At 39.5% G+C, this 20,521-nt stretch overlaps 1 protein-coding gene across 9 annotated transcripts in view; it reads left to right on the top strand.

Annotated features, from left to right (window-relative positions):
• The window catches only part of CCSER2 (coiled-coil serine rich protein 2), a 245,528-nt gene that overhangs the window by 9,873 nt on the left and 215,134 nt on the right, over positions 1-20,521 (top strand). Inside the window, exon 1 of one of the 9 annotated variants that reach the window (XM_010598247.3) lies at positions 16,793-17,235. The exons of the other annotated variants lie outside the window; for them this stretch is intronic. The gene's annotated coding sequence lies outside the window, so the exon portion shown is untranslated. Of the gene's footprint in view, positions 1-16,792; positions 17,236-20,521 lie in introns of those variants that run through there. 9 annotated transcript variants of the gene reach the window in all.

Here is a 20,521-nt window from a genome sequence, read left to right as displayed (position 1 = left end):
ATACAAACGGTTTATGAAGATCACTTCCTCGTACCATCTCCAACCTACGGCCTTCCTTTTATCTGGTACTGAAGGTGGTTGAAGTCTGCAGCATTGCACTGGAGGGTTTTGGCTTACTTTAAATAGACCTTTCAGCTGCCATATGGAGAATGAGGGGAGTGTGGTAGTGACAGCAAGGAGATCATTTAGCAGGTTATAGCAGTAATCCAGGTGGAAGATGATGATGAACTTAGGCTGGGATGGCAGCAGTGAAGATGGTGAGAAGTACGTGTATTTTGTGTACATTTTGAAGGCAGAGCCAACAGAATTTGATGATGGGTTAGATGTGGGCCATGGTTTTTAGCTGAACAACTGGGGGAATGAAGTTGCTACTTATTGAGTTGAGAAAGTACAGGAAGAGCAGATTTTAGGGGGAAATAATGAGTTTGATTTTGGTATGTTAAGTTTAAGATGCCTGTTAGAATCTAAGTAGAGATATTTTGTAGGTAGCTGGGTATATGTGAGTTAGTAGTTCAGGGCAGAGGTCTGGGTTGAGTTATAAATTTTGGAGTCATTGGCATATAGGTAGTATTTAATGCCGTGAGATGGACACAACCTAGGGAATGAGTGTGGCTGAAGAAGTCCAGAAACAGCTTTGGAGCCCTGCAGACGAGACAGGGGAAATCTAGTGAGGAGACTAAGATGCAGTCAGTGAAAAAGGAGGAGAATTAAGAATGAGTGCTATCCCTGAAGCCAAGGGAAATATTTTTTAGGAGGAGGGAGTGATCGGCTGTGTCAGATGCTCTGAGATTGAGGACTAACATGTGGTTGTTAAATTCAGCGTGTTAAAATCATTGGTGACCTTAACAAGTTGTTTCTGGTGGAGTGGTGAAGGTGAAAGCTTGATTGAAATGGGTTTCAGAGAGAACTGGATGAGAGGAATTGTGGCTGCAGGGGTAGACAGTTCTTTGTAGAAATTTGCTGTAAGGTGATGCTGAGGAACCGAATGGTAACTGGAGGGGATGTGTAGTCAGGGATTTTTCTTTTTTTTTAAGGTGGATGCTTTTGTAGCATATTTATATAGCTGATAGAATGATTCAATTAAAAAAAGAAAAAGAAGATGCAAGGGAGAGGGTCTGGAAAAGTAAGTGACACTAATTTTATTCTAAATCGTGTATCCAAGGTCCATCATTAGCATATGCACACACACACACTCTCCTCACTTAAGGAGTTCTGGTGGTACAGTGCTTAAAACACTCAGCTGCTAACTGAAAGGTTGGCTGTTTGAACTCACCAGCCACTCCATGGGAGAAAGATGTGGCAGTCTGCTTCTGTAAAGATTTACAGCCTTGGAAACCCTATGGGGCAATTCTACTGTGTCCTATGGGGTCGCTGCGAGTTGGAATTGACTTGATGGTAGTGGGTTTGGTTTTTTGATTACTCTTCACTTATCAACACGGTTAGGTTCCAAAAAGCAGGCTGTTAACACAAAAATTGATGTTATGCAAAAATGGAGGATGATCACATCAAATCACAAAATGGGGGATGATTACATCATTATATAACTGCCAAACCACTGAGAATCATGGCCCAGCCAAGTTGACACATAACCTCAACCATCACAACCAGCGTTACTCTTACCTCGTACCTCTGCATTCATTACTTCCAGATGTACGTTGTTAATGCCCCAAATAGTCAGATAGTAGATTTTTTACTGTTGTAGTAATACGAACTGTTGGGTAACGAAATAGCTGATAAATGAGTAGTAGGTGTGTGTGTGTATCTGTATAATATGTATATATGTGTGTGTAGATATATATCCTTATGTATTTCCGTATTTCTTGCAAATGAAGATAACAGCGGCTAGTGAGAAGCATTGGAGGACACCCCAGCCCCATTATTTTCTAGTAGAGGGTGAATTTTCATCAGTTCAAATCTGTAGTTTTTGTATATGGGTAACAAAATTTTTTATATATTGTTGGGAAGTGGGTTAAATGGCCTCGTATTTGCTAACCCATTTTTCTTCTGACTTTTCTCCATTGATCATTCTCAGCAGTTTTGCACAGTGCTTGGTCTGTTACGAGTTCCAAATTTTCAACTGGCACTGTTTGCCCGAAATGATAGCTTTATTGTAAAATACTTTTTAGAAATTAAAAAACTTTTTTCAATTACTTTTTAACTGAAGTATAAATGAAGTGCTTCCAAGGTGAAAATTTGATAGGTACTCTTTTTCCTTGCACTACCCCCTTCCTTTTTTCTAGTGCGCTTCACCACACTTTGCTGTAATTGCTTTTGATCACTGAGTTGATGTCTGAGTTCAGAATCTTACGTTGAAAGTGCCTATTGCAGTTACAGCACTTTGTGTGCCTCTCTTTGTGGTTCATTTACGTTTAAGTAAGCAGTAGTAAGCAGTAGTCAGTATTTAGCGCGGCAGCATCATTGTAATAGCTTCTTAATCTTCTTCATTGGTCTGCCTCTAGGGTGATGACTTTTGGATTTTTGAAACACAGATCTGATTGGGTTCTGTTATGGCTTAAAAGCCTTCTGTGGCTCCCTGTTGTCTGCAGTAGCTTGCTGTCTTCCGTGTCTCTTGCCCACCTCCTGCTGGCACACGCACTGAGTTTTAGGAGGCCCGGAGTGCTCCCTAGAGGATTCTGATGCACATCTGATGTTGCCTACCACAGGATAAAGGCCAGGTCTTTATCAGCCACAGAAGGTACTGTAGGAGCTATCTTGGCCTTCGTCTTCCGTCATGGTTCTGTGAAGATGAGAGACTCTGACATCACAGGCTTCTGCACATGCTGTTTTTTCCAGAACACCATTCAACTTCTTAGCTGTGGCATTAAATCAGCTCTTCTTTTTAAAGGCTCAGTACAGATGTCTCGAGAGCTTCAAGGCATATTTTCATCATGCCCCCACCACTCATCATCCCCTTTTTTGTAACATTTTGCAGTTAATTTCTTGTACTATTGACTGTAGTTTATTTGCATTTGTGACTAGTCTCTCCTGCCCCAACACAAACTTTTAGTTACTCAGTAGATTTTGTTGAATGAATGATGGAGTAAAGCAAATGGTTATTCAGCATTGGCTCAGTTTTGGTTTGACACGTTTGGTTGAGCATTTACATCATTTAATTTGCACAGAACATACAAATGAGCAATTCAAATAGCATTCTTCTTTTTTATTTATCTTTTTGTGCTTTAAGTGGGAGCTTACAGCTCAAGTTAGTTTCTTGTACAAAAATTTATACACACATTGTTATGTGATCCTAGTTGCTCTTCCTATAATGTGACTGCACACTCCTCCTTTCCACCCAGATTTCCCATGTCCATTCAACCAGCTCCTGTCCCTTTCTGCCTGCTCATCTCACCTCTGGATAGGAGCTGCCCATTTAGTCTCATGTATCTACTTGAGCTAAGAAGCACTCTCTTCACGAGTATCATTTTATGTCTTATAGTCCAGCCTGATTGTCTCCTGAAGAGTTGGCTCTGGGAATGAATTCAGTTCTGGGCTAACAGAGAGTCGGGGGCCATGTCTTCCAGGGTCCCTCTAGTCTCAGTCAGTCTTCTGTAATTTTAGTTCTGCATCCCACTTTCCTCTTCCTCCATCAGGGACTCTCTGTTGTGTTCCCTGTCAGGGTGGTCATTGGTGGTAGCTGGGCAGCATGTAGCTCTTATAGTCTTAGGCTGATGGAGTCTCTGGCTTCTGTGGTCTTTTCTGTCTCTTAGGTTAATATTTTTCTTTTGTCTTTAGTGTTCTTCATTTTCCTTTGCTCCAGGTGGGTTGGGACCAATTGATGTACCTTAGATGGCCGTTTGCTAGCTTTTAAGACCCCAGACGCCACTCACCAAAGTGGGATGCAGAACATTTTCTTAATAAACTTCGTTATGTCAGTTAACCTAGTCGTCCGCTGAAACCATGGTCCCCAGGCCCCCACCCCTGCTACTCTGTCCTTCGGAGTGTTTGGTTGTATTCGGGAAAGTTCTTAGCTTTTGGTTTAGTCCAGTTGTGCTGACTTCCCCTGTATCAAAAAGCGTTCCTAAAGTGTCTTAGGAAATTAATAATTCTGTTAAATATTTTTCACATGAGGAAATGAGATTTATTAATGATTTTACTATATATCCCAAATTTCTATTTTTGTCTTAATGTGTGTGTTTGTGTGCATTCATTCCCCTCCTGTTGTTTCATTTTTTTCCTCTTGGACATTTTTATTTGGATGTCACCCTCCAATCTAAAACTCAGCATATCTTAAACTTAGTCTCTAAACTTATCCCCTTCCCAGCATCTGTATTATATCCATTAAAGTTTTCTGGTGTCAACATCCTGTAAGTCACTTAGGTTTCTCTGCATTATCTTTTAACTCTTACTCTGTATCTGATCAGTTACAGTTCTTTTATAAGTCAGCAGTTTTTCACCACCTGCTGTGTTCCTGGCATGTTAGTACTAGTGATGAGAGGCTAAGATGGGGTCCCAGTCTACAAATGATTAGGATATAATGTTTAATGAATGTAATGATAAAGTAATGTAATAATAGTGGCATATCTAGGACATCCTGGTAGTACAAGAACATTTCTCTTAGATGTATCTCTTAATTTTCACTTTGGCTACCACCACCTTTTTTCAGGCCTTCATTATATGTTTTAATAATTTTAAGACCTTTAATAACGCCTCCTGCTTTAACTCTTTGGTCATTCCAGTTCCTCCTGTACTCTGGCACCAGAGTAGATTTCTTAAAACAAAACTATGTGTCTTTCTACTGGTCACAGAATGAAATCCAAAATAAAATAGAATCTGAAATTCAAAGCATTCCACTAAGACTTAACCTTCGTTGTGTTCTGCTAACACAACTAACCCTCTGTTCCAGGAAAACTCTTCAACATTCTCTTCTAAACATACTTCACACTCTTCGTTCTCTGCTTTGGGTTGTTTGAATCATGTCCTTTATCAACAGTGTCCTTGCCTTGCTTTCTCTTCTTAACGTAATGGTGTTTATCCTCTGACATAGCTCCTAATTGTTAAGTACTGTGTGAACGTTTTAGTGGAATCATCTCCATGTTCTTGATACCCTCTGTTCCTTGGGCTTTTATGACATCACTGTCTCTTGTTTCTCTGTCATATCTGTTCTTTCTCAGCTGTATTTACTGACCCCTATCCTTTGATGTGCATGCCTTCTGGGGTTTTAACCTGACATCTGTTTTTCTTTATTCTCTCATGTTTTCTTGAACACGTGTTATTTTTTAAAAATAATTTATTTTGTTTTATTGTTGTTGTTGAGAATACACACAACAGAGCATACACCAATTAAGTAGTTTCTGCATGTACAATTCAGTGACATTGATTACATTCTTCAAGTTGTACAACTCTTCTTTTCCAAGTTGTTCCTCCATCGTTAACATAAACTCACAGCTCTTTAAGTTTCCTGTCTAATCTTTTGAGTTGCCGTTGGCAGTTTGGTTCTATATAGAAAATTCTTAGAAAGAGCACAGTGCTCAAGGCAGACATTCTTTACTAATTAAGCTAAACCATTGTTTGGTTTTTAGAAGGCTTCAGGGAATATTTTTGATTTAAGGCTTAAAGATGATCTCAGAGCAGTAGCTTTAGGGGTTCATCCAGCCTCCAGAGCTCCAGAAGAAAGTCTGGATTCCATGGGAATTTGAAATTCTGTTCTGCATTTTCTCCCCTTAGATTGAGATTCTTCTATAGAATCTTTGATCAAAACATTCAATAATGGTAGCTGGGCACCATCCGGTTCTTCTGGCCTCATAGGAAAGGAGGCAGGTCTTTATGGAGCCAATTAGCCACACATTTCCTCTCTTCCTCCTATTCCTGACTCTCCTTCTTCCTCAGTTGCTCCAGGCAAATAGAGACCAATTTTTGTACCTTGGATGGCTGCTTGAAAGCTTTTAAAGACTCCAGGCAGTGTGCAGCGAACTAGGAAATAGAACAGAAGCAATAAACATGGTATCAGGTCAGTCAACTGGGATGCCCCATGAACTCCAAACCAAGAAATCAAAACCTGTGAGGTGTTTAGTTGGACTTAAGCAGCCTCTGCAGCTGCTCATTTTTGTTGTTGTTGTAAAATATGTATCGCACAACTTTCGCCTGTTTTGCTTTTTACAGGTGCACAACTTGGTGACAACAGTTAGGTTAATCTTTAACCAATGTGATAATTCCATCACCATTAACCCTCTTTCTTCCTCCCTCTCACCCCTGGGAATAAGTAATAAACTTTGGTCTCTACACATTGGCCTGATCTTGTCTGTTATATAAGTGAGGTTATTAAATATTTGTCCTTTGGTGATTGACTTACTCCATTCAGCATGATGTCTTTAAGCTCTATCCATTTTGTAGCATATATCAAGACTTCATTTCTTTTTCTGGTTGAGTAGCATCCCATTGCATGTATGTACCACATTGTGTTTTTCCGTTCATCTGTTGATGGGAATTTAGGTGGTTTCTACCTTTTGGCTATGGTGAATAATGCTGCAGTGAACATTGGTGTATACATGTTTGCATCACTGCTTTCTCATCCCTTGGGTATGTTCCTAGCAGTGGAGTTGCTGGGTCACATGTTGGTTCTGTGTTTAGTTTTTTAAGGAATTGTTTTTGCACAATGTCTGTACCATTTTGCATCCCCATTTGGTAACAATTTTCAAACCATGTTGTTTTGTATTACCCGATTTCTGTGCTCTTTTCTTTAGCCCACTTTCTCTCCTGAGATCTCCAGCCCTTTAGTTTGCTGCTTAGAATGCCCACCTGAATGTCTAGCAGGAAGCATGTAAATACATTAAAAATTGATCACGATGAGTTCTCCATATCCATGTATTTGCCTTATTTTCCTATTAGTAATGATCTGGAAACCCTGATGGTATAGTGATTAAGTGCTACAGCTGCTAACCAAAGGGTTCGCAGTTCAGATCTACCAGGTGCTCCATGGAAACCTTATGGGGCAGTTCTACTCTGTCCTATAGGGTCGCTATGAGTCGGAATCGACTCGATGGCAATGGGTTTGGCTTTTTTGGGGTTTAATGATGGTACCAGTCACTCACAGTTGCCCAAATTATAAACTTGGGAAGCATCATGACTTCTGTTCCCTTATTTTTCATTACTCATCGGCCCCTGCTGATAGACTGGTATCCTATTCATTTCTACTGTTGTTTCCCTGGGTTAGGCTCTAATTTCCTGAGTTGTTGTTAGTTGTCATTGAAGCAGCGTTGACTCAGGGTGACTTTACACATTACAGAATGAAATGTTGCTTGGTGTTGCACCATCTTCATGATCATCGGTGCATTTGAGCCTAATGTCGTGGCTCTTTTATAGTGTCTTCCATCCTAGGGGGTTCATCTTTGCACTGTATTGGATACTATTCAGTTGTGATCCATAAAGTTTTTGTTGGCTGATTTTCAGAAGATCACCAAGCCTTTCTTCCTAGTCTGCCTGAGTCTGGAAGCTCAGCTGAAGCATGTCTACCGTAGGTGACCTGATGGTATTTGAAATACCAGTAGCATAACTTCCAGCATCACAGCAACACGAAAGCCACCTTACCACAGTGTAACAGATTGACAGGTGGGTGGTGGAATTTCCTGAGTAGACTATTGTAAAAAGCCCTTCAGAGCAAGTCTTCTGCTTGGTCCTGTATATTCAGTATATCGTTTACTGGAGAAGTGCATGTTAGTTATATCTAACAGGAATACCAAAGGCAAAATAATATTGGGTCTGCCACCCTAGAGTAGTGCTTGAACTTTGGGCCACTACTTGTGTATCAACTAAAAGTGAATTTCCTAAATATCTCTACTAGATGCATTGTTGTAAAATACTTTATGTTTTTTATAAGCAATTTAGTTAAGGATTAAGAAGATGATATGTTATTTTTTTTTTTTTTATGTTAGACTTAAAGGGAAAAAGCAAGAAAAGACGTATGGAAGTGGGTGTCACTGGGATGATAAGTGCTGGAAATGACTTATGTGACATTTTCTTAATGAGCTAGAAAAGAGGTTGAAAGTTTGCAAGTAACACTTGGTATTCTGAATGTCCAAATGCCAGTTAAAGAGCAAATAACTACAGGAAGATCTTGAGACTGTGAGATGAAAAAATGAGAGCTTTAGTGTGGGGAAGTGTAAGCTAATATGTTTGAGTCATACTTGGAAGAGATGCCGTTTAACTGTCTTTTAACACCCAAGACATACCATTATTTCATGTTCCTGGAAGAGAATGACCTAATGTGCTGATGCGACAGGTGTGGTAACAATCACCGTGTTGCTCAATTAGGGTCCGTGCCCTGGAGCAGTCGAGCCATTGAAACGTACTCCAAGTCAGAAAGAGTAAGAAAGTTTATTTAGGAGGTGTCCACCAATGGAAACCTGACAGCAACGCAGACTGTCTACATGGAATCGCAAAAGGCAGCTTTACGTTAGAGTTTACATATGATTTTTACAAGGCTTAGAAATGTCTTTGCAGCCCACAGATGGCGTGGCTGGAAGAGTTATTCATTACAAGATAATTACGAGAGACTATTTATCAGACTAAACAGATACATGCCAGACATCTCCGTATCAGGCTAAAGATACACAGGTGAGACATCTGGGCTCTAACCTCCCTGTGGGGGGTCCTAAGTCACAGGTGGTCAGACAGAACAAAACAAAGTTATCAGTATCAAATCAAAAGGAGGAACTTTTTACGAAAAAGTTACTTGCCTCAGATCAAAACAAAGTCATTAACAGAGGTATGTAGAAAAGAGAAGGCAGGCAGAGGAAGGAGAAAAACTTACAGATTCATCATGGCATTAGTTATGTCAAGCTCTCAGTCACCCATTTTGAAAAGGAGAAGGCATGCTGGGGAGTATTAGGGTCACAACTGTACCTCTACATCATCTAATGTTTCATAAGCACAAGTCTTTGAGTGTTGAAGAGTTATTTTCTGAATCCCTATATAGTAACTTTTTTTTTTTTTATGTAGTAATAGAAGAGATCTTTAGATTCTTGAAATTTTTCTTGATTTACTAACAGTAGATCTTAGGATAAAAAGTTTAAATTTGCAGAAGAAAAGTACTTTAAACTTATATAAGGGATATTATTACATACCCTATATTCTGTATGATTTAGCCCACATTCCAAAATAATTAAATTTATATCTTGTGAATATTTTCCAAAATGCTAAGTGTTTTCATTTCTGTTTGCTGTTGATGTATTATTGATCTTTATTCACTTTCTCATGAATGTAGGGGTTTATGAGGCTAGCACTAGACTCTCATTTGGAGGTTACATCGAGAAATCTATTTGAGTGTTTTGTACTGTAGCATTTGAAGTTGAGAATAGGGTGTGTTTGTATTATTTTGGCTTATAATGTTCTGCCTAGAGAATGTAGGAAAGAAAGGAAAAAGGCTTCAAAGAGGCTCCCAAGGTGGACCAAGATAGGGGAGTGACATTTTGGGTGGAGAGTGTAGTGTGTGCTTTCATAAGGCATCCTGAGAGACCATAGCCGTGATCAGGGATCTTTAAGTGGCTTGATATAGGTGGAGGGCAGGGTTTATTGGGTAGTGGTGAGAGAGAGCTGCTGCAAAGGAATACCAAGCCCAGATTTTAAAGGCCATTGCAGTCTTAGCTGTACTCACCTACTAGCTGTGTGTCTATGGACGAATTATATGATTTCCCCAAGTTTCAGTTTGTGTAAATCTGCAAAATGAGAATAAAAATATCTACCTTGTAGGATTGTTGTGAGATAAACACTTATAGATAACAGCTTCTGTTGTTGGTACTGTTTTAAAGGCATTTGTGCTTTGGAGAACAATGGAAGGATTTTAAGTTGGAAAGTGACATGATCAGATTTAAAATATTTAATACTAACTCTTGGAAGAGTGTGAAGAATGGATTCAAAGGGAAGAAACCAAAGGCAGGCCATTAAGGAGGTTTATGCTAGAATACTAAAGCAGCAGTGGTGGTGAATGGTTGAAGCACTCGACTGCTAACCAAAAGGTCAGCAAAAAAATGTGGCTGTCTGCTTCCATAAAGATCTACAGCCTTAGGAACCCTATGGGGCAGTTCTGCCCTGTCCTATAGGGTTGCTGTGAGTAGGAACCGACTGGATGGCAGTAGGTGTGCTAGAATACTACTAGCTAGAGATGATAAGATTCTAGATTAAGAAGTGAGGCAGTGTTGAAGAGGAGATGCGTTTGTGAATATTACAAATTGACACGTGCATTTTATTCAGTGAGGTAAGAAGATCTCAAGGATATGGACAGAAGACTTGGCTGGTCAGGCACATTGTATTCTTTTATGATAGAAGAGTGTAGTTAGAGGCAGGAATTCCCCATTGCCAAGGGCCTGTGGCTCAGCTGGGCTGCCTCCTGTACCCCAGATGGGGTTAGAGCAATTGGGCAGGACATGGGGATAATGTTCCAAGAGTTAGGAAGTACCCTTGAATGCCTGAGAGACAAACTGTACCAGGTGTGAAACAGAGCAAGGACCAGCTCCTAAGGGGTTGGAATGACAACTGGAGGCGACGGTGCTGCATTATATTTGGGTTTGAATCCTGGGGTTCTGCCCCTTCTAAGTGCTGAATGGGGATCAGGCCTTACTAGTTGGGGATTCTCCTAGTTTTATTAATTTTATAGCTCAGAAGTACCCTTTATGAGCTTGATTTTTTAACATTTGGTAACGGGACATTGTGAAGTGCTACCATGTAATCATCTTGTGTAAAGATGCGTTTCATCCACAGAGTTTTGTTTTTTGAGTACATTACATACATTCTCATTTAATCCTTATTTCTTTGGCAAGTTCATTTGTAATATTTGAAAAACTGCCTCTCACAGTAAAGTGATTGTTATTTAATTTGTAGGATGTTCTTACTTTCTTACGTAATTTTGCTTAAAGATTATTAGTAGAGAACAAAGTTTCGTTTAGAATGTTATGGCGTCTATGTTCTTGTCAATGAGATGTTCCTTGTATTTTATTGAACAGTTTCTGTTGTTGTGTGCCCTTGAGTTAATTTTGACTCGGTGACCCTGTGACTCTATAGTACAGAGTAGAACTGCCCAATAGGGTTTCTAAGGCTGTAATCTTTATGGAAACAAATCGTCACATCTTTCTCCAGCCCAGTGGCTGGTGGATGCGAACCTCAAACCTTTCAGTTAGCACTTAAAACCATCAGGGCTCCTTGAACAGTTACTAATATGGGCTAAATATAAATGTACTTTGACTTTAAGGAGTGACTGAGATTCAGGCCTCAGCCTAAGATAACCATTTTGCTTTTTATAAGTTCTATTTTATAAAGTTATAATTATTGGAATAAATAAAACTTTGAGATTATATGTGAAGTAATTGTCATTTTCAGTTGTTTGTTAGTAACTCTAGTTGTTATGTCTCCTTTGCTGCAGATTTAGATTAAGACTCTTATATATACTGCCATGGTCCAAGACCAAAAAGGTATCTTTTAGTAGAACTGCAGTAATAACATTTAGATTTTTCAGTAGTCTTTTTAACTAACTTCACTCAGTAGTTACCTATTGATTGCCATTTCTGTGCATTATGATAAACTTTGGGGATAAAACAAATCCGAAATATGTGATGATTCTTATTCTCAAGTAGCTTCCAGTCTAGTGGAAAAAGTAGAACGTGCGAAGACATGATTTTAAAAATAAAATACTGTGATAATTGCTGTGTTGTTGTGTGCCATCTAGTTTGATACCAACTCATAGTGACCCTATGTGACAGAATAGAACTGCCCCATGGGGCTTCCTAGGCTGTCATGGGAGCAGATCGTCAGGTCTTTTCTCCCATGGTGGATTCCAACTGCTGCCCTTTTGGCTAGCAGCCAAGCACTTAACAGTCGTGCCACCAGGGCTCCTTAATAATTGCTATCCCAGGGAGGTATGGGAACATGGAGGAGGAGCACCTAATCCAGGAAGCTGTCCAAGTGAACATGCCAACTCTACAGCATGATTTATTTCTATATATTACATGAGAAAAGAAAATAAAGCAGAAAGGAAGCTGTCCGTTAGCAGTCTAATAGATCAGGACATAGGACATAGTACACTCCAGAGAGCAGAATTAGGGATTCTACTTCATGGGAGATTGCAGATTGCAAGAAGCCTATTACTGCAGTCCCCACCTGTTGTCCATCCTTTATAGAGCATGTTGTGCGTGCTTCTTGTCCCCCTGATGGGGACACTGCTCCGGGTAATACAAAAGACGGAAGATGACTGCAATGAGATGAGTTAAAAGGAATTGGAATTATTTAGTGTGAATAATGACTGCCTGTCTTAGTTTCTTAGTGCTGCGATAACAGAAATACCAAAAGTAGGTGGCTTTAACGAGCAGAAATGCAGTTTCCCTTTACGAGGCTGGAAGTCTGAATTTAGGGTGCCAGTTCTAGGGGAAGAATCTCTGTTTGCTCTGGGGGAAAATTCTTGTCTTAGCTTCTCTTCTGCATCCTTGGAGTTCCTGGCCTCGTAGACTGGTCGCCGGCCCTTTTCTTCAGATAGTGTCGCGTCTTACCCCTGGGTATGCTTTCTTCTGTGCCAGTTGTTGTTGGGTGCCATTGAGTTGATGGACTCACAGTGACCCTATGTGACAGAGCAGAACTGCCCCATGGGTTTTTTGGCTGTAATCTTTATGGAAGTAGATTGCCAGGTCTTTCTCTCGCGGGGCCGCTGGATGAGTTTGAACCACCAACCTTTCAGTTAGCAGCTGAGCGCTTAAATGTTGTGCCCCCGGGCTCCTTCTTCAGTGCATCATCTGCTCTTTTGTATCACAAAAGTGATTGGTTTAAGGCACCCCCTAACCTGATATGGCCTCATTGACATAACAGAGAAAATCCTGTTTCCAAGTAGGATTATGTCCCCTGGCATGTTGCTGTTAAGTGCTGTCCAGTCCATTCAGACTCAGAAACCCTATGTTACAGAGTAGAACTGCACCAGAGGACTTTCTAGGCTGTAATCTTTAATCTTTATGGGAGCAGATCACCAGGTCTTTTTCCTACAGAGTTGCTGGGTGGGTTTGAACTGCCAGCCTTTTGGTTAGCAGCCAAACACTTAACTGTTGCACTACCAGGGTTCCTTTCTGCAGGTATAGGGGTTAGGATTTACAACACATATTTTTGGGAGATACAATTCAATCCATAGCCCTTCCTTTTTAATTTTTTAAGAACTTTTTATTTGGAATTAATTTTATACTTACAGGAAAGTTAGAAGAATAAGAACAGTACACAGAATATCTGAATATACTTTTTACCTAGATTCACCTACTGATATTTTATCTTATTTGCCTTATCATTCATGTGCATATATATATGCCAAGCATTTGAGAGTAAATTGTGTACACAATGGTCCCTTACTCCTAAGTACCTCAATGTCCGTTTCCTAAGCGCAGAGATATTCTTTTAAGTTACCGCTGTACAGTTGTGGACTTCACTAAATTTAACATTGATGCAATAGTTTCATCTACCGTTTGTATTCCATTTTTTTTCAATGGACTCAGTCTCCTTTTAGCATTTTTCCCCCTCTGTAGACTACTTTTTAATGAGCAGAGAATGAATCATGATTTTTGGTAGAAATTTTCTATTAAGGGTATAAAGAATCATAGAGACTGAAAGTTGGTTTCCCTTTTTACTTCACATCTGTCCCTCTCTCCAGTCTTTTCCATCTCAAAATATCAGTACCATCTGATTAGTTTTCAGGCCAGAAACCTGAGAGCCATCCGTGATTTCTCTTGCCCTCTTCCTTTACATTTAACCCATTTCCGAGACCTGTAGTGTCCGTCTCTGCAGCACTCCTTGAACCCATCCGTCCTTTCTGTCTGCTTCAGCCTGCCTCGTCCGTTATCTTTCCCATCGGTTCTCCTGACTTGCTGATTTCCCTGCTCCCATTTTTTTCTATCTTCTAATTCATTCCCCCACGGAATGTAAATTAGATGACGTCACTCTCCTGCTTATACACTTCAGTTGCTTTTCATTGCACCAGAGTGTTCTTTGCTCAGCTAGTTCCTCTTCCCTAAGGTCTCAGTTGAGGATTCCTCCTCTGAGATGCTTTCCTTGATGCCTAGTCTGCTGTTTTCTCCTGTATAGCATTTCATTGATTGCCTGTTTTTCCGTTCTTTCTCCTCTACTAGGCTGGAAGTGGAAAAAGCATAGGGGCGTGTGTGCTATTGTATTCCTCAAATGAAGCACAGTGGGTCATTAAAAAAAACCGCAAACCAAATGAGTTGCCTTGGAGTCGACAGCGACTCACAACAACCCTATAGGACAGAGTGGAACTGCCCCATAGGGTTTCCAGGGAGTGGCTGGTGGGTTTGAACTGCTGACCTTTTGATTGGCAGCCGAGCTCTAACCACTATGCGCCAGGGCTCCAGGCTCATAAACCAAAAAAACCAAACCTGTTGCTGTTCGGTCGATTACGACTCAAGGATCCTAGTAGGTGATTAAGAAATATTTGAATACACAAATGAAAGAAAACCTGAGGGGTTATCTAGTCCTCCCTCCCACCCAGTGTCAGAGTCTGTACAGTTTGTTTTTGAATGCTTTCAGAGGTGGACTGCTTAGTGTCTCTCTATGACAGCCCAGAGTTATCACCTTAATAATTCTGATAATTTGAAAGGTTTTCCTTATTTTGGGCTGAAAACCATTTTTCTTTTTTTTCATACAATGGTCCTAATTCTGCTCCTCTAGGAAGAAAGTACTTTTGTTTCCCTACATGTCAGATCTTAAACTATTTGGCAGCAACTGTTGGTGCAGTGGTTAAGAGCTTGGCTGCTAACCAAGAGGTGGGCATTTTGAATCCACCGAGCGCTCCTTGGAAACCCTGTGGGGCAGTTCTGTTCTGTCCTATGGGGTCGCTGTGAGTCAGAACTGACTCGGTGGCGGCAGGTTTGGTTATTTTGGTTTGGTTATGCCATCAGGAGTCCCTGGGTGGTGAAATCATTAAACACTTAACTACTAACCACAAGTTTGGCGATTCAAACCTACCCAGAGACGCCTTGAGAGAAAGCCTTGGAAACGTGCTTGCGAAAGGTCACAACCTTGAAAACCTTATGGAGTGTGGTCTATTCAGCTACACGTGGGGTGACCATGAATTGGAATAGACTCAATGCAGCTCTTGTTTTTGTCATGTCCTCTTTTGGTTTTGCTAGGCTAAAGCATTTGTCCATGTTTCAGCTTTTTGTCATGTGACATAGTTCTTCACCTTTACCCTCCTCTGTGTATCTCCAATTCACAGGGAGACTCCAGAAGTGGTATATTGAAGGATAAAGATGTTCATAGTCTTTGGTCCAGTAATCAGTGGTTAGATAATTTATAACATACTGATTCAATGTAATATGTTGTAGCCATTAAAATAGTAGATGAAACTCTAGAAATGTGGAAAATATAAATAATAATATTTAGAAAGTAGGACATAACATTGTTATTTAGGCAGTTTTTAGAACTACGTAGACTAAATTTAGAAGAGTACGTGGAATAGTGAGAGTAGTTGTGTTAGGGTGGTAGAATTATGGGAAGAAATTTTAAAATAAGGAGACTTTTATAGTTACTTTCAAAAGAAAGGAGAAAAGGTAATGTACAGAACTGTTAATGCCATTCTAAATAGAATTGAGACTTCAGTAGTCTGCATAACTCTTCTGATTTAGATACTGTATTTTTTTCAGGGCAATCTAAAATCGTCTGTTTTGTGACCTTATTACACTGTTGATTCATTTTAACTTGTCAGTTAAAATTGCTAAAGTTAAATTAAGGGACAAAAATTGTCAAATTTTCTTTTCTTGAGGCTTAAAAGCACTTTTATTTTTCTGCAGTGATATATCAGATGAGCTCAGAGACTTGAGATAGACTAAGTAAGTGTTCTGAGCGTTCTTTGCTGTCTTAGTATCTCTCAGTGACAAATTACATATTTCCTAAAGTACTGAAGCCTTGGACTGTTAGTATGTTATTTGAGTACTCTGTAGCAATAATAGAATTTCTACTGTCCTGAAATAGGTTAACATTTTAATATTATTTTTAATTGAAGCTGAGTGGTACTTGCAACTAAAGTTTAGAAAATTACTTCTCAGAAAATACGTAGTATAGTTACTTAAAAACAAACTTAAAAACATCTATTTTATGTTTCTATAGAGAAAATATCTTTCAAATTGAATTGTAGTAAAGTCTGAATTTTTATTTACTACTTGGAAAGTGTTTTTCTCATTAAAAAATTATATTTTTCAGTTAAAAAGAATAGAAAATAATATTAGTAATTAAACCTAGAAAACAGAAATGATTAAAATTATTCTTTTAATTATTGATATGTGAAGCAAATCAGGTTTTATTAGATGAGCATTAAGGAGATAAGTGGACATTTGGAGAAGAATGAGTGGCTTTATTTCTGCCTTGTTCTTTGTATCTAGTAATTAACAGTAAGTGACTGTTAATTAGGATTCTGAAAGAATTTCTGGGCACATGCTGTGTCAGGGAAGCTGACTTCACAGCTAACAAACAGTATGAAGGACAAACCAATTAACTTCTCTGGACTCAGTTTCCTATATGACTTGTAATTTCCCAATTCTAATATCTTGTTTCATTTACATGCATTATATGACAGAGTGGCATTTTTAAGATTATAGACACTAATAGCACTTTTATTTTTCTCAAGTAATATCACTTTAAAATGTTTATCTTGTTAAGAAAAAGCTATTTTTATATTGGTTATCTATTTTTATCAAGGTTTATCTGTCTTGCTTAGAGACATTTTTTGGTTCGCAAATGGGATGAAAACAAAGGAGAGTTTTTTTTTTTTCCTCTCACGTGAAATAACAACTGGGCAAGAATTTGAAGAGTCTGAAAGTGGACTGGAGAAATAACTTGTTTTTATGTTTGTATATAAGATTTTTTTTTATATAAGATTACATTGTCCGTTACGGTAGCCACTAGCCACATGTGGCTATTTAAATTAATTAAAATAAATAAAAATTAAAAATAAGTTCTCTAGTCACACTAACCACATGGGGCTAGTGGCTATTGTATTGGACAGGATAGATATATAACATTTCTCTTATCACAGAAAGTCATGTGGACAGCTCTGGAATGAGACGTTGTGTGGGATAGGATTTTTCACGAGAGTGAACCCAGGTCAGATGGAGACTTGTAGAGTACAGTCCTTGTGAGGCTGAAGATGGGAATCTGAAGATGGGATGGGGAGAAGAACAGAGCCACAAGACATGCTGTTCTTTGCAGTGGCCATCAGATAGCCTTGTCTCCTCAGGTCAGCTGAAGGGCTGTGCAAGGCCGAAGAATGAGGTGAGCAGTCCCGGTGAGTGGAAGCCAGTGTGCAAGAAGTTTTCTGTGTGTGCAGAAGTTTGTTGGTAGGGTCTTTATATTTCAAGCAGTGCCAATGGAGAAAAAAATTTTTGGACATTTTCATAAAAGTGTTTTTTTTTCCAATATGTATTTTAATCTTACACTGTTCAGAACACCTCAAAAAAAGAGCCACATTTCAGAAAGACCTTTTTGTACAACAGCGGTTAGTCTTAGTCTCTCATTTTTCCTCATGATGATCCATTCCAGTATTATTCTCTAATTCATCCCAAGTAATTTCACTTCAGTTTCAGACAGTTTTGATTTTGATTTCCCTGCCATTGTTGTTGTGTGCCATCAAGTTGATTTCAACTTGTAGTGACGCAATGTGACAGAGTAGAGCTGCCCCATAGGGTTTTCTAGGCTGTAATCTTTATGGGTGTGAATCTCCACGTCTTTTCTCCCACCGAGCTGCTGGGTAGGTCCAAAGCACTCAATCACCAGCTTTTCTGTTAGCAGCCGAGCAGTTAACCTTTGTGCCACCAGGGTTTCTTCTTAGTTACGTAGTGCTGCTATAGCACAAATACCACAAGTGGGTGACTTTAAGAACAGAAATTTATTTTCTCACAATTCTGGAGGCTAAAAGTCTTGGTCCTGTTGATTCTTTCCTTGTTGGTAGCGCTGGGCGTTCCTTGGTTCCTTGGCTTATAGACAATCCTCATGTGGTGTCTGTCCGCACCCCCTCAACCCCAACTCAGGTATGATTGAATTTAACATAACAAAGAAAGCCCTATTTTCAAACAGGGTTACACCCACAGGTATAGGGGTTAGGATCCCAACACATATTTTGGGGGACACAATTTAATCTATAACATTCTTCTTCAGTAGGCTGTTGGTTACTTCTGTTTTGCAGTAAATGAGTTAACTAAGTGACATTATGGAGCCTAATATTGCTGCAATAGAGCAGTAGAGCTGGCTTGGCCTGGTCAGTGCAGCTCAGGCCCACCTGCCATACCTGTCAGAGTGAAGTACTCCAATGCTGGTTCCTATCCAGGACCTTCAAGGGGTCTTTGCTCACTTCCTGTGGGAAAGACTCCTACATTTCATAGTGTAACCTAGTGTTTATCAACCTTTTTTGGACTGTGACCACCCTCAGCAGAAATACATTTTACGTAATGCACACACATCCATGCATGTATGACTGAAATCTAAAGTGTCATAGAACAGTTGTCCTCCCGGTGCATGATGCCTTCTGATAGTGTCTGTTCTTATTTCTGTTCTTACTGTTGCAGGTGCAGCAATGACATGTATTCATGGTTAAGTTGGAAAAGACTGCTTTAGTCTTTTACTACAATAAATCTAATTTTCAAAACATAATTTAAAGTGATTCTGTAAAATGCAGCAAATTTAACCTAAAAACAACTGAATGTTATAAAGTTGCTGAAGCTGAAACTATCTTAGGTTATATGTGGGTATTCCTATATGGAGACACTTATAAAAGCAAAAATGTTTGTGTAAAATAAATACATTTCACAGTACCTTTTCAGATGACAAAAAAAAAAAGTTGCAGGCCAATTTCTTTCTTACTTTCCCTAAGGTCCACTGAATATGACATACCTTGTTTCTTTGGTCTGACAGATAGGACTGTTACTACACATAAATGGAATCACTTCACATGAGGAGACAGTCTGTATGATACTGATCACCAATTTACCGTCTTTAATCTCCCTAATCTTTGCTCGATTGGCTTGATTATAGAATTTGGATGAAGTCTTTTGAGGTTTCAGAATTTCTGCCCTCCTTCACTTGCATTTCCCCTCATGATGATCCATTCCAGTATTACTATGTAATTTATCCCAAGTAAGATTAATTTCTCGTCAGTTTCAGACAGTTTTGGTTTTGATTTCTCAGTTTCCTCCTGCTGTTTTGTTCATTCATAACAGTGCATACATTTGTATACTCTTCCAACATCTCTTTGTATTTTATGATCTTTGCTTTGTTCTTATTAAAGGTTTCCGTGAATTTCACTTGCTTCCTCTTTTTAAAACTTCACCTGCTTCCTCCTCAATCTTTATTCGTCTGTCCTCTGTTCTCAGTGAAGTTTTTTCAGTTGTTATTTTATAGCCACTGTCCCCCTATTTGTTTCTTAAAACTTCCTTTTAATGATTGTGATGGTTGAGGTTGTGTGTCACCTTGGCTGGGCCATGATTCTCAGTGGTTTAGCAAGTATGTAAAGATGCAGTTTGGAAGTTATAAATGATGTGGCAGAGGAGCTTTGGTGGCAGTGGTCAAGCACTAAACTGCTAACCAACAGGTCAGCAGTTGAAACCCGCTAGCTGCTTCTTGGGAGAAAGATGTGGAGGTCTGCTTTTGTAGAGATACAGCATTGGAAACCCTATGGGGCAGTTCTTTGTCCTATAGGGTTGGTATTAGTCAGAATCTGTTTGATGGCAACGGGTTTGGTTTTTCATGTTTGGTAAAGATGTACTTATCCTCCATTTTGTGATACAGTGTAATTACCTCCTTGATATGATCAGCCAATCAGTTGTAAGGGGAGTTTCCTTGGGGGTGTAGCCTGCATCCAATATATATGGACTTTCTGGTAAAGCTCGTTGGCTTTTGCTCACTCGAGATCCTACATCCAGCTCATCATCATCTGACTTCCGATTCTTGGGACTTGAGCCAGCAGCCTGCCTTACTACCTGCTGATCTTGGCTTCATCAGCCTCTGGAGCTGTGTCAGTTAGGAGAAGCCTTCAGCCTGACACCTGAGCTACGGATTTGGGACTTGCCAGCCTCTACAACTGCATGAGCCATTTCCTTGAGATAAATTTTTCTCTCTCTCTACACATACATACATACGTGTACACACACACATATGTATATATTTATGAAATAATATTGGAATCATTATTCCCTGTCCTTGAGCACAGAGAATGTGACCCAGCTGGAGCTGGACTCACAAGCACTCAAAAGGACACATCAAGTGGGCCCTGAGGTATAAAGACAATGGCTAGAACCTTTCACATAAACGAATCAAACAGAACACAAAACCCTTCCCATTCTTATCTTTTACTATTAGCATTTAGTGCATAGAAAATTTGTTGGAGCGATGAAGACCCTGCTAACTGTCTTTACAAAACCTGTACCAGTGATTATATAGGGTCACTATGAGTTGGAATCGACTCAGTGGCACTGGGTTTGGCTTTTGTGTGTGTGTACCAGTGATTGTTAAGAAAGACAATTCAAAATGCAGGATTACAGTTTCTAGCCAGTCTATAAAAAGGTGA

Source organism: Loxodonta africana, chromosome 8 (genome assembly GCF_030014295.1).
Source record: "Loxodonta africana isolate mLoxAfr1 chromosome 8, mLoxAfr1.hap2, whole genome shotgun sequence".
NCBI classification, from domain to species: domain Eukaryota; kingdom Metazoa; phylum Chordata; class Mammalia; order Proboscidea; family Elephantidae; genus Loxodonta; species Loxodonta africana.
Note: the sequence above shows the minus strand (reverse complement) of the source record. Positions and strands in the feature narration are given on the sequence as shown.